Genomic DNA, 10,103 nt, shown 5'->3' with positions numbered 1-10,103 from the left:
GGAGCTTGCAGTGAGCTGAGATCCGGCCACTGCACTCCAGCCTGGGTGACAGAGCAAGACTCCGTCTCAAAAAAAAAAAAAAAAAATCTCTGGGATTATTAACTTAAAAAAAACTCCAGACATACTTATAAATACTAAGCCAAATAAGACAGGTATAAATTAATTGGTATGAGACACACTAAACGAATTAGACATTAATTTTTAATAAATCACTGCATAATGGTAAAGTATTTGATTCAGCAAGAAGATATAACCATCTCATGGTAAATTGCCTGGTAGCATAGCTTGAAAGTAGATGGAACAACAAACTGTCAAAATTCCAAGAAGAAATTAAACAAAATTCAGAATCATATTGCTCAATTTTAGCACACACCTCCTGGAAGATAAATCAGACAAAATAATCGAATAAATCAGAAAAAATAGATAACTGAGGATTTGAACAATACAAGGAAGTTAACCTAATTGGTAGATATGAACAATTCACTCAATACCTGGAGAATGCATATTGCTTTCTAGAATTCATGGTAAATTTAAAAACTGACCTTAAAATAATTAGCAAAGTAAACTTCAGAAATTAAAAAATGATATTATATATATCTTTCTCTGACCATAATGTAATTTGGAAATCAACCAAAAACATAACTAAAAGAAACAATTTAGAAACTATAAGCTGCACTGAAGGCAAACACAGGTAAAGGAATCAGTCACAATGGAAATTAGGATTTATTTACATTGAATTGTTTGCCATCATAACATAGGTAAAAACTTTTGAAAACATACTTAACAGGATAATTTTATCTTTAAATGTTTATTTGGGAAGAAAGGAAATCCAGGCCCAGGTTCTAACTTATGAGTTTATACAAGGAATAAGAGAATAACAGCGGTGCATAACACATTAAAAAACAAACACACACACACAATCAACAAATGTAAATTCTTGTAAAATCAAATCTAATAAAATCGATCAACTTGTGGCAAAATTGATGAATAGATACAATTAGGAATTGAAAAGAAGACAAAATTCAATATGTAGTAAAAATATTAAAAGAAGAAAATACGATAGAAAATTATACTATCAAATAAAAAATGTTCTTTTAAATAGAAATTTAAATAGAAAAATAAAAATTTCCATACCTAACTAAAAATAGGTAATATGGGTAGTCTCACATTATTAAATAATAAAATTAATACTTAAATAATAACCAAACAGTTATCATCATTCCCAAAGCATTTTAATGTTAAATTCTTCCCAATATTTGTGGAATAAATCATTCTCACCTTAAAACAAGATTAAACAAGAGCAACAAATCTCTTCAAATTTACAAATCTTGTATAAATTTGATACAAAAATTGTAGGAGAATGAGAAACTACAAGTTAATACACTCATAACTATAAATAAAAATTTAACATTAATATTAAAATACTAAATCCAACAGTGGTTTAAAAATATAATCCTCCCCCAAAATTCGAAACTGAATGAACATTTGAAAATCCACTGATGTAAGTTTCTGGATTAGAAGATTAAAGAAAATCAACATGTTTATTTCAATGGATTTAAAAGAATATTATTAGATTATGTTCAATAACAGTGCATGATCAATTGAAAAGAATCTTAAATAGAATGACACAAGTAATTTCCTTAGTTTATAAAAACTTATAATAAGAATTATATTTAATAGTAAATTTTAAGAGCTTTTCCTTTGAAATGAGAAGCAAGTAAAGTATTTTCGCCATATCTCTTCAATTCAACATTCAGTGCATAAATAAACAAGCCAAAATTAAGTTGACATGATTGGAGAAAAAAAAAAGAAACAAAATAGTTAGCTTTTGCAAAGTGAGTGAGGACAAGTTTATGTACATAGACAACCTGGAAGGATCTACAGTCAGATAATTAGAATTGTAAGGTTGCTGGCTGGATTAGTCAGGATAGCAAGAATACAATGTAGTAATTAAGAAATAAACACAGCCTCTGGTTTGATTCATGCACACATTTATTCTTGCATATACCCTGTCTGATCTTGGCACGAGAAACTCTCCATAGTGTGTCCTACATGCTGTGATTCAGTGATCCAGGCTGATGCAAGCTCATGACACTGCTAAACTCCACACCAGGCCTCTGCATTTCCCAAGCAGGGTAGGCAATTGCCTTAGTCCCTCTGTGCTGCTATAACAGAATACCACAGACTGAGTAAATTACAAAAAAGAGAAATTTATTTTCTCACAGTTCTGGAGGCTGAAAAATTCAGTATCAAGGTGCAAGCATTAGTGTCTGGTGAGGGCTGGTTCCATCGATGGCATCCTCTCACAGTGCCATCCTCCCATGGCAGAAGACACAAGTGCAAAAAGGGATGAACTCTTGCTGAAAGCTCTTTGTTATCAATCCATTCCTGAGCACTGAGCACCATGACTTCATCACTTCTCAAAAGGCCCCCACCTCTTAATCACATCACAATGGAGATTAAGTTTCAACATGAATTTTGTAGTGGTACATTCAACCCATAACAGCAATTATGTTCACACATTAATATAAAAACAAAGATCTGTCTTTATAAAATGTTATACATTTATTTTGCATTCCATATTCCCAGATCCTAGAGTTAAAATCATTGTGAAGAAGTTTTTGAGCTTCTATTATGTGGCTGCAATATTTACAAACCTCCAAATATTTCAAAGCCACTGTTTTGGTATTGATTAAATGAGAATAAAATGTGTTACGAGTGCACCTCAATTGCCCTGTCATATAGTATTTTATCCCATTTTTATCTCTCTCTTCCTCATAAAGCTTTTAGAGCAATAAACCAGTAAAATATATGCAGGAGTAATTTTTGTGTTATAAAGATATACACAGATGTAATAGAAGGATGTGCAAGATACATTCCTAAGAATGTCAGAAATACGAACATCTATGATTGAGTTCATGATTCCCCATTATTAACAAAATTGTAATGGAGAAAAAAATATAGACAATGTATAGGTTTAAATAGATAATAATAAATTCTCCTGTTTTGAGAGCCCCTCCAACTAATTAGCGGTTCCAGTACCAAAGTAGCTGGCAACCCTGCCTTAAGAAAATATAAAGAGAGTTGGATGTGAGTGTTTACAGTGTGCCTCTCACAGGACATTATTTTACCTGGTAGGCAACCTAATGCCTAGTTGTTTGACCCATGACCAGGAGGCTTCTCACACGGGAAACTTGCTTATACTGGCAGATGCCCTTGTGGCTCTTGTCTGATCCATGCCCAGTTTATACCTACCTCACCACCACTTTGGTTCCAGGACCTACAGATGTCCCTAATTTTTCAGAAGGAAGGTACAAATTCAGTACACTACCACTATAAAAGTGCAATGACTTTTACTTACATATCCTGCGCAGGGAGGGCACGAGGAGTCCAGAGGACAATTCTCCATTCCCAGGTCCCAGGAAGCAGGAATGGAGGATCAGGCGGACAGAGACAGAACATTTTGGCAATCAGCAGTATGCATGAGGAAATAGGGTGTGGGACACTTGAAGTTCACAGACAAGTGCCTGAATGTCTGTTTAAAAGAAGGGGAACAAGTCAGCGAGGTGAGAAAAATGCTGCTAAGTTCTTATCTCTAGCCACCAGCTTGAACCATTTGGATGTGGTATAGAACTGGAAACTATGTCAAGGATGACTGAGCCCTGCTTCTGGTGTTAGAAAGTTAAACCTGCGCTCAAAATGGAGGTGAAGCCAACATAAAATTATAAAAATACACCACATCCCTCACTGCCACTGCAGAAAAAAAAAAATCCCAGAATGGTATAGATGGACAAATAAGTCAGTACTTATTTCAAAAGTTTAAGAGAAGAAAGATTTGATACACATAGGTCATTGGAGCTAAGCCTTGCAGGATGTGCAGCTTTAAACAAAGATAGATAAAAATGAGAGCCAATGAATTCCAGTCATAAGGAAAGAATGGAAATCAACATGGAAATTTACGAAGGCTACATGGATCATACTGACCAGTTCAGTGTGAGTGAGAAATGAGATTCATAAGAGGAAATAGTGGGATAAAGAACTTGGAATGGTGGTGAGAAGACAGGCCAGGGGTGAGGTCATGGAGGTCTTTAGTTATATTCAGTAGAAAATGTGTAATCATACAGATTCTCTGCCAGCATTTAGAAGCAAAAGAAAACAGGGCAGGGGTTAGAATGTTGTCCAAGAAAAGAACAAAAGAAGAATGATTTGTGAGAGATGCAATTTGCAATTTAATTGTCCGAACTTGGTCAGGGATAATATGTGTCTGGGCAAACAATGCCTGAGAGAATGGGAACACTATTTATCTAAATGGTGTTGTAATACCAATGAGTGGAATCATATTGCTGATAATTTTTTATATCACATGCTTTACGCAAACTATATTGAAATATTTAAAAAGAGCTTATTTTCAGTTTGAGAAGCAAGTAGACTAGCAACCTATCAACTAAACATGTGCAACTTGAACTCAATAGAGAGGTCAAAGTGAGGAAGGAATACAGATTAGTGACCAAACTTATGGACGTGATATCTGAAATCATGGGAATGTCTCACCATTCCAAAATAATATGCTGTAGAAAATTGAAAAATAGAGCTCCCGATTTTATTTAGCTCCACCAAAATTAAAGGAAAATAATTATATACTTTAAATAGCATTTATTAATTACAACTGTATGTAAGGTGCTATGAATGCATTAAAGATATAGGGCTTAAAACAAAATTTACTCTCATGTAACATAATTAAATAAAACATAGATTAGTAAAAGAAATATGATCTATTATTTTTCAGCCTTGAATTGTGTTGGGTATTTGGGCTGATTTCTCATAAATCATATGTCGCTAAATAGCCTTTCAAATGTCTTTATCTAAATTTGATGTATAAAGGGAAAAAGACTTATTGAAACTGACATAGGCAATGCCAAAATATGGATTCATGTATCATTTAAGAACCTATGCTGTTTTTTGGTTTTTTTTTTAACTTCATGAAAAAAGAGAGGTTAAGAAGTAGGATGGTAAAGGAAATGTCTTTATGATTAAGAAGTCATTAGAAACCTTAGAGGACCTGGTTGTATAGACTGTTACAAGAGGCAGACATAACTCTCAGTGATTAATGAATTAGCCTGAGGAAGAGAAAGCCAAAAATGACATAATATTCTGAGAAATATAACCGAGGAAATACAGCCAAGAATATGATCTTCAGAGAAGTAGCAGAATCATTGGAAGATGCTTTAAGAATAAGTGCAATTAACATGTTTGCAGGCAAAATGAAAATAGGAAGGACATAAATGATTTGGAGAGAATTTCATAATTGATTTAATAAGACCCCTAAGAATGAATAAGGGCATCAAGTCAAGGGTCTAATGCAAGAGACACATCAAATGATGAAAATAATGAGAGAAAAAGTACAAACACTGATTATATGGATACAACACAGTGATTAGCAAGGAGAAACGCTGGTAAAATTATAACAATAGAAAACGGTGACACTCTTTAAAAATGTCCTTGAAGTGAAGATTCTCGACTTGCATTACTTCGCTTTTAAAAGTCAAAGACTCTTTTAAAAACATGGGCTGTTTAGGCCCGGAGCGGTGGCTCACGCCTGTAACCCCAGCACTCTGGGAGGCTAAGCTGGGGGAATCACGAGGTCAGGAGATCAAGACCATCCTGGCTAACACGGTGAAACTCCGTCTCTACTAAAAATACAAAAAATTAGCCGGGTGTGGTGGCAGCCTCTGTAGTCCCAGCTACTGGGGAGGCTGAGGCAGGAGAATGGCGGGAACCCGGGAGGCGGAGCTTGCAGTGAGCCGAGATGGCGCCACTGCACTCCAGCCTGGGCGACAGAGCGAGACTCTTGTCTCAAATAAATAAATAAATAAATACGAATAAATAAATAAATAAAATAAAAAAATAAAAACATGGGCTATTTGGATATTTATTTTCTCTTAAAGCTGGAATTTAATTGTTATCATGCTAACACTACATTATGGTCCTTACATCAATTGCATATACACCCAGACACACATCTACAGTGCCTATGTAAAATAAAATTATAAAAGTATTAATAATGTAGACAAATGTACAATTGTATGTGTATGTAACTTTGTTAGGTATATGTTGCTTTTGGAAAGAACAAGAGTTAAGTATTAAAATATGGTGAGAGTTTAATAAACATATGGAATTTAATTTATACTCTTTAGCAATACAGCAATAAATCTCTCCAGTCATAGTAATTCTCGCTGTTTCAATAACATAACGTCTAAGTTCAGATATGTGCATGTATAATCTTTAACTTACTCTATACTCAATTTCCAGGATTCTCTAGAAATGTGACATACCTCTCTAGAATACCTGCTTTATCTTGAAAGCTCTCCGCTTCATTAAAATTTTTCAAATATATATTCATATATGTATAACTATAAGTATGTGTAGACACATATAATTATATTTATATATGTACTTTATGCATACATATATGTACTTTATTCTGATAAAAACACATATCTATCTTAAATCAACTTTAATTTTACTCAACTTTTTTAGTGGTTGAATATTTTTGATTTTTGAATAATTTCGTCATCTTAGCTTCCTTGGGGAAGTGTGTATGCCCTGAGTACGGAAGAGATTCAAAGGAAATAGTCGTTTCCATGGGAAAGAATAGACTTCACACCCTGATATAATAAATTAGACCTAGGTTGAGCATGGCAGATCATTTTGGCTTTCTGAGTTCAGCTTCTCATATGTAAAATAAGGGTATGAACTTTTATCTTGTAACCTAATGCAGCTGACCCTTGAGTAATATGGAGGTTGAGGGACCAGCTCCCATGCAGTAAAACATCTGCGTATAACTTTTGACTCTAAAAACTTAACTACTAATAGCTTACTGTGCACTGGAAGCTTACTGATAGCATAAAATCAATTAACACATATTTTGTAGGTGATATGTATTATATATTACATTCTTACAATGAAGTAAGTGAGAGAAAAGAAAATGTTATTAAGAGAATTATAAGGAAGCAAAAATATACTTACTGTTCATTAAGTGGAAGTAGACCATCATAAAGGCCTTCATCTTCGTGTCTTCACCTTGAGGAGGCTGAGGAGGAGGAGGAAGAAAGGTTTCTCTTGCTGTCTCACAGGTGGCAGATGCTGGAAAGGTGGACAAGGTAGAAGGGTAGACATGTGTAGAAGTAGACTTGTGTAGTTCAAACTCGTATTGTTCAAGGACCAACTGTATATAAAAAAATTCTCACAGAAATGCAACATTGTTAATAAAATATATTGTAATTACATCATTGCATATTGTAATTACATCATTGCATATCGCTATTTTTATTTCTTCATAATTAGAGAGCAAGGTCTTTCTAGACCTTTCAGTATTTTTTTGCCCTTGTTAATAACTGATCATACGTTAGTAAAATCATATTGATTTTTTCCAAGTCAATAACATTATAATATTAACATACCAAAACTGTAAATGATGTAGCATTTGGATGTATACACTAATCACTTTTATATAAAGATAAAAATAATTTTATTGGCCCGGCGCTGTGACTCACGCCTTTAATCCCAGCACTTTAGGAGGCCGAGGCAGGTGGGCCACCCGAGGTCAAGAGTTCGAGACCAGTCTGACCAGCATAGTGAAAGCCCGTCTCTACTAAAAATATGAAAAAAATTAGTCAGGCATGAAGGCACGCGCCTGTAATCCCAGCTAGTCAGGAGACTGAGGCAGGAGATTCACTTGTACCCAGGAGGCAGAGGTTGCAGTAAGCCGAGATCGTGCCACTGCACTCCAGTGTGGGCAAGAAGAGCAAACCTCCGTCTCAATAATAATAATAACAATAATAATAACAACAATAATGTACGAAGTATTTGGTGTTAAAATATGATTGAAGCTGTCAAATATTAAAATTTGACATTTGCATGCTAGTTATTGCTACATATGAAAGTGTGGAGATGCCAAATTTATGATTTAAAATCTATTTCAAATTACACAGAGATACATTTCTCCATCTGAGTTTGAAATCACCACAGTGTTGCACAACTATTGGAATGCTGACACCAAGTGCAGCACAAACTTCCTGAGCATCACCTCTTATCTTTAAAATGTGGAGCATAGGCCGGGTGCTGTGGTACCGGCCTGTAATCCCAACACTTTGGGAAGCTGAAGCAGGCGAATCACGAAGTTAGGAGTTTGAGAACAGCCTAACCAACATGGTGAAACTCCTTCTCTACTAAAAATACAAAAATTAGCTGGGCATGCTGGCGCGTGCCTGTCATCCCAGCTACTTGGGAGGCTGAAGCAGGAGAACTGCTTGAACCTGGGAGGCAGAGGTTGCAGTGAGCCGAGATCACACCACTGCGCTGTTGCACTCCAGCCTGTGGGACAGAGCAAGACTCCATCTCGAAAAACAAAACTAAACTAAACTTAAAAAACGTGGAGCATAGTAATTTTCTTTCCACAAAATTAGCTTTAAGTGAGATGTTGACCATGAATAATTTAGAATGCAACCTTATATGTAGTATTTCCTCAGTAAATATAAGCTCTTTTAAATTTAAAATGTTACTTCCTTGAGATGCTAAAAACTTTGACTCTTCTCTTTAGAAGAGGGAAAACTGACTCAAATAAAATTTTAATTTATTACTTTTCAAAGTTAAATATTATAAGATGCATTTCCCAACCAAATTCTTATTGGCCAGAATCGTACTATTTTTGTGAAAATGGAGGCAAGAACATATCTAATGTCTAAGGAAAGAATCTTTAATATCTTTTTAAAATAAAATTATTCCTTCAATCATATTCTAACAATGTCCATTAAAAGTAGAAAAGGATCTCTTTTTACTAAATTGTTAGATTAACCCATAAGAAATTATTTCTGAAGGTCAGAATGGTTGAATATCACACTTCATTCAACTCAACCTAATTAGTGCTCATTCTCTAAATCCCAATAATGAGTAAATGTGTCAGATAAGTCAAAATGTGAGTTACTGTTTTAACTACGCCGCTTGTAGCTAAAAATAAAGCCATGCCTCTTGAAAATGTTTAATCCCAAATAAAATCTTGTTATACAATAAACAGAAGCCTTACTTTAACTTATTTACAAGGTTAAATTATGTGCAAGGTTTCTTTAATCAGAAATGTTTTAACATTTTAGTTATGATGTATTGACTGTATTTAGCTATGAATTGGAATGTATTCACTTTTACATTTTTGTAGATTTACTTTTACACTTGTAAATATGTGTTTTACTAGGTATAAACATGTACAATTTTCTTGCTATGCAAAGTAATTAATGTTGCCTTTAAAAGAAATACTTTTTTTTGGTACTGTTTGATTTCTACCTCATATTCCTCACCACTCATCCACTAATCAAACTATAGCAGCAATATTATTACAGCTATTAAGTAACATATTGGAGATTTAGACTGTGTCAGGAAACCTCACTTATGTTACCCACTCACATTCATATAATGCTCAAAATTACCCTTTGCATCTGTACTGACATGTCCTGTTTTTCCACTATTAATCACAGATGAACTGTATGTTTCTAAGCCAGGTGTGTGCCTCTGTTGTGTAGTAGATCCCATCATTTATTATCTAACCAAGGACACTACAAAAGTGATTCCTTCCTCTCCCCAGCATTTCCCCAGAATATAAACAAGCAGATACTTCTCTCTCATAAGTTACTGGACTATTTATTTTCTCCTTTTCGTAGAGGTGCCAGGTTTCTTGGAAGAGTCATCTTGAAAGTAATGTCCGTAAATTTCTTTCCTAGATTCTTCCTTTTATGTCGTTTTTATTTATAAAAGTATAACTATTATTCAGAACAGGATACAAATTGTAGGTGTATTGCTTGGTAAATTATCACAAAGTGAGATCGACAACGGGTAACATTAGAAGCACTCAAGATGTTTTCATAGCGCCTCCTCCCAGTTGGTGCCCTCTTCCATTAGTCCTCATTTTTGCTTGTTAAGAATAATATTACTGGCCAGGCACTGTGGCTCACGCCTGTAATCCCAGCACTGGGAGGCCTAGGTGGGCGGATCACCTGAGGTCGCGAGCTCAAGACCAGCCTGACCAACGCGGAGAAACCCGGTCTCTATTAAAA

At 34.8% G+C, this 10,103-nt stretch overlaps 1 long non-coding RNA gene across 1 annotated transcript; it reads right to left on the bottom strand.

Moving 5' to 3' along the window:
• Positions 1-1,974: 1,974 nt before the first annotated feature.
• LOC105500833 lies at positions 1,975-3,544 on the bottom strand. The gene is made up of 2 exons (XR_001000091.1): positions 3,362-3,544; positions 1,975-2,165 (listed from the first exon to the last, which is right to left on the bottom strand). It is a non-coding gene; the product is annotated as an uncharacterized LOC105500833 (long non-coding RNA).
• Positions 3,545-10,103: the final 6,559 nt, after the last annotated feature.

This window comes from Colobus angolensis, unplaced genomic scaffold (genome assembly GCF_000951035.1).
Source record: "Colobus angolensis palliatus isolate OR3802 unplaced genomic scaffold, Cang.pa_1.0 Scaffold69, whole genome shotgun sequence".
Lineage (NCBI taxonomy): Eukaryota > Metazoa > Chordata > Mammalia > Primates > Cercopithecidae > Colobus > Colobus angolensis.
This window is presented reverse-complemented; position numbering and strand designations above follow the sequence as displayed.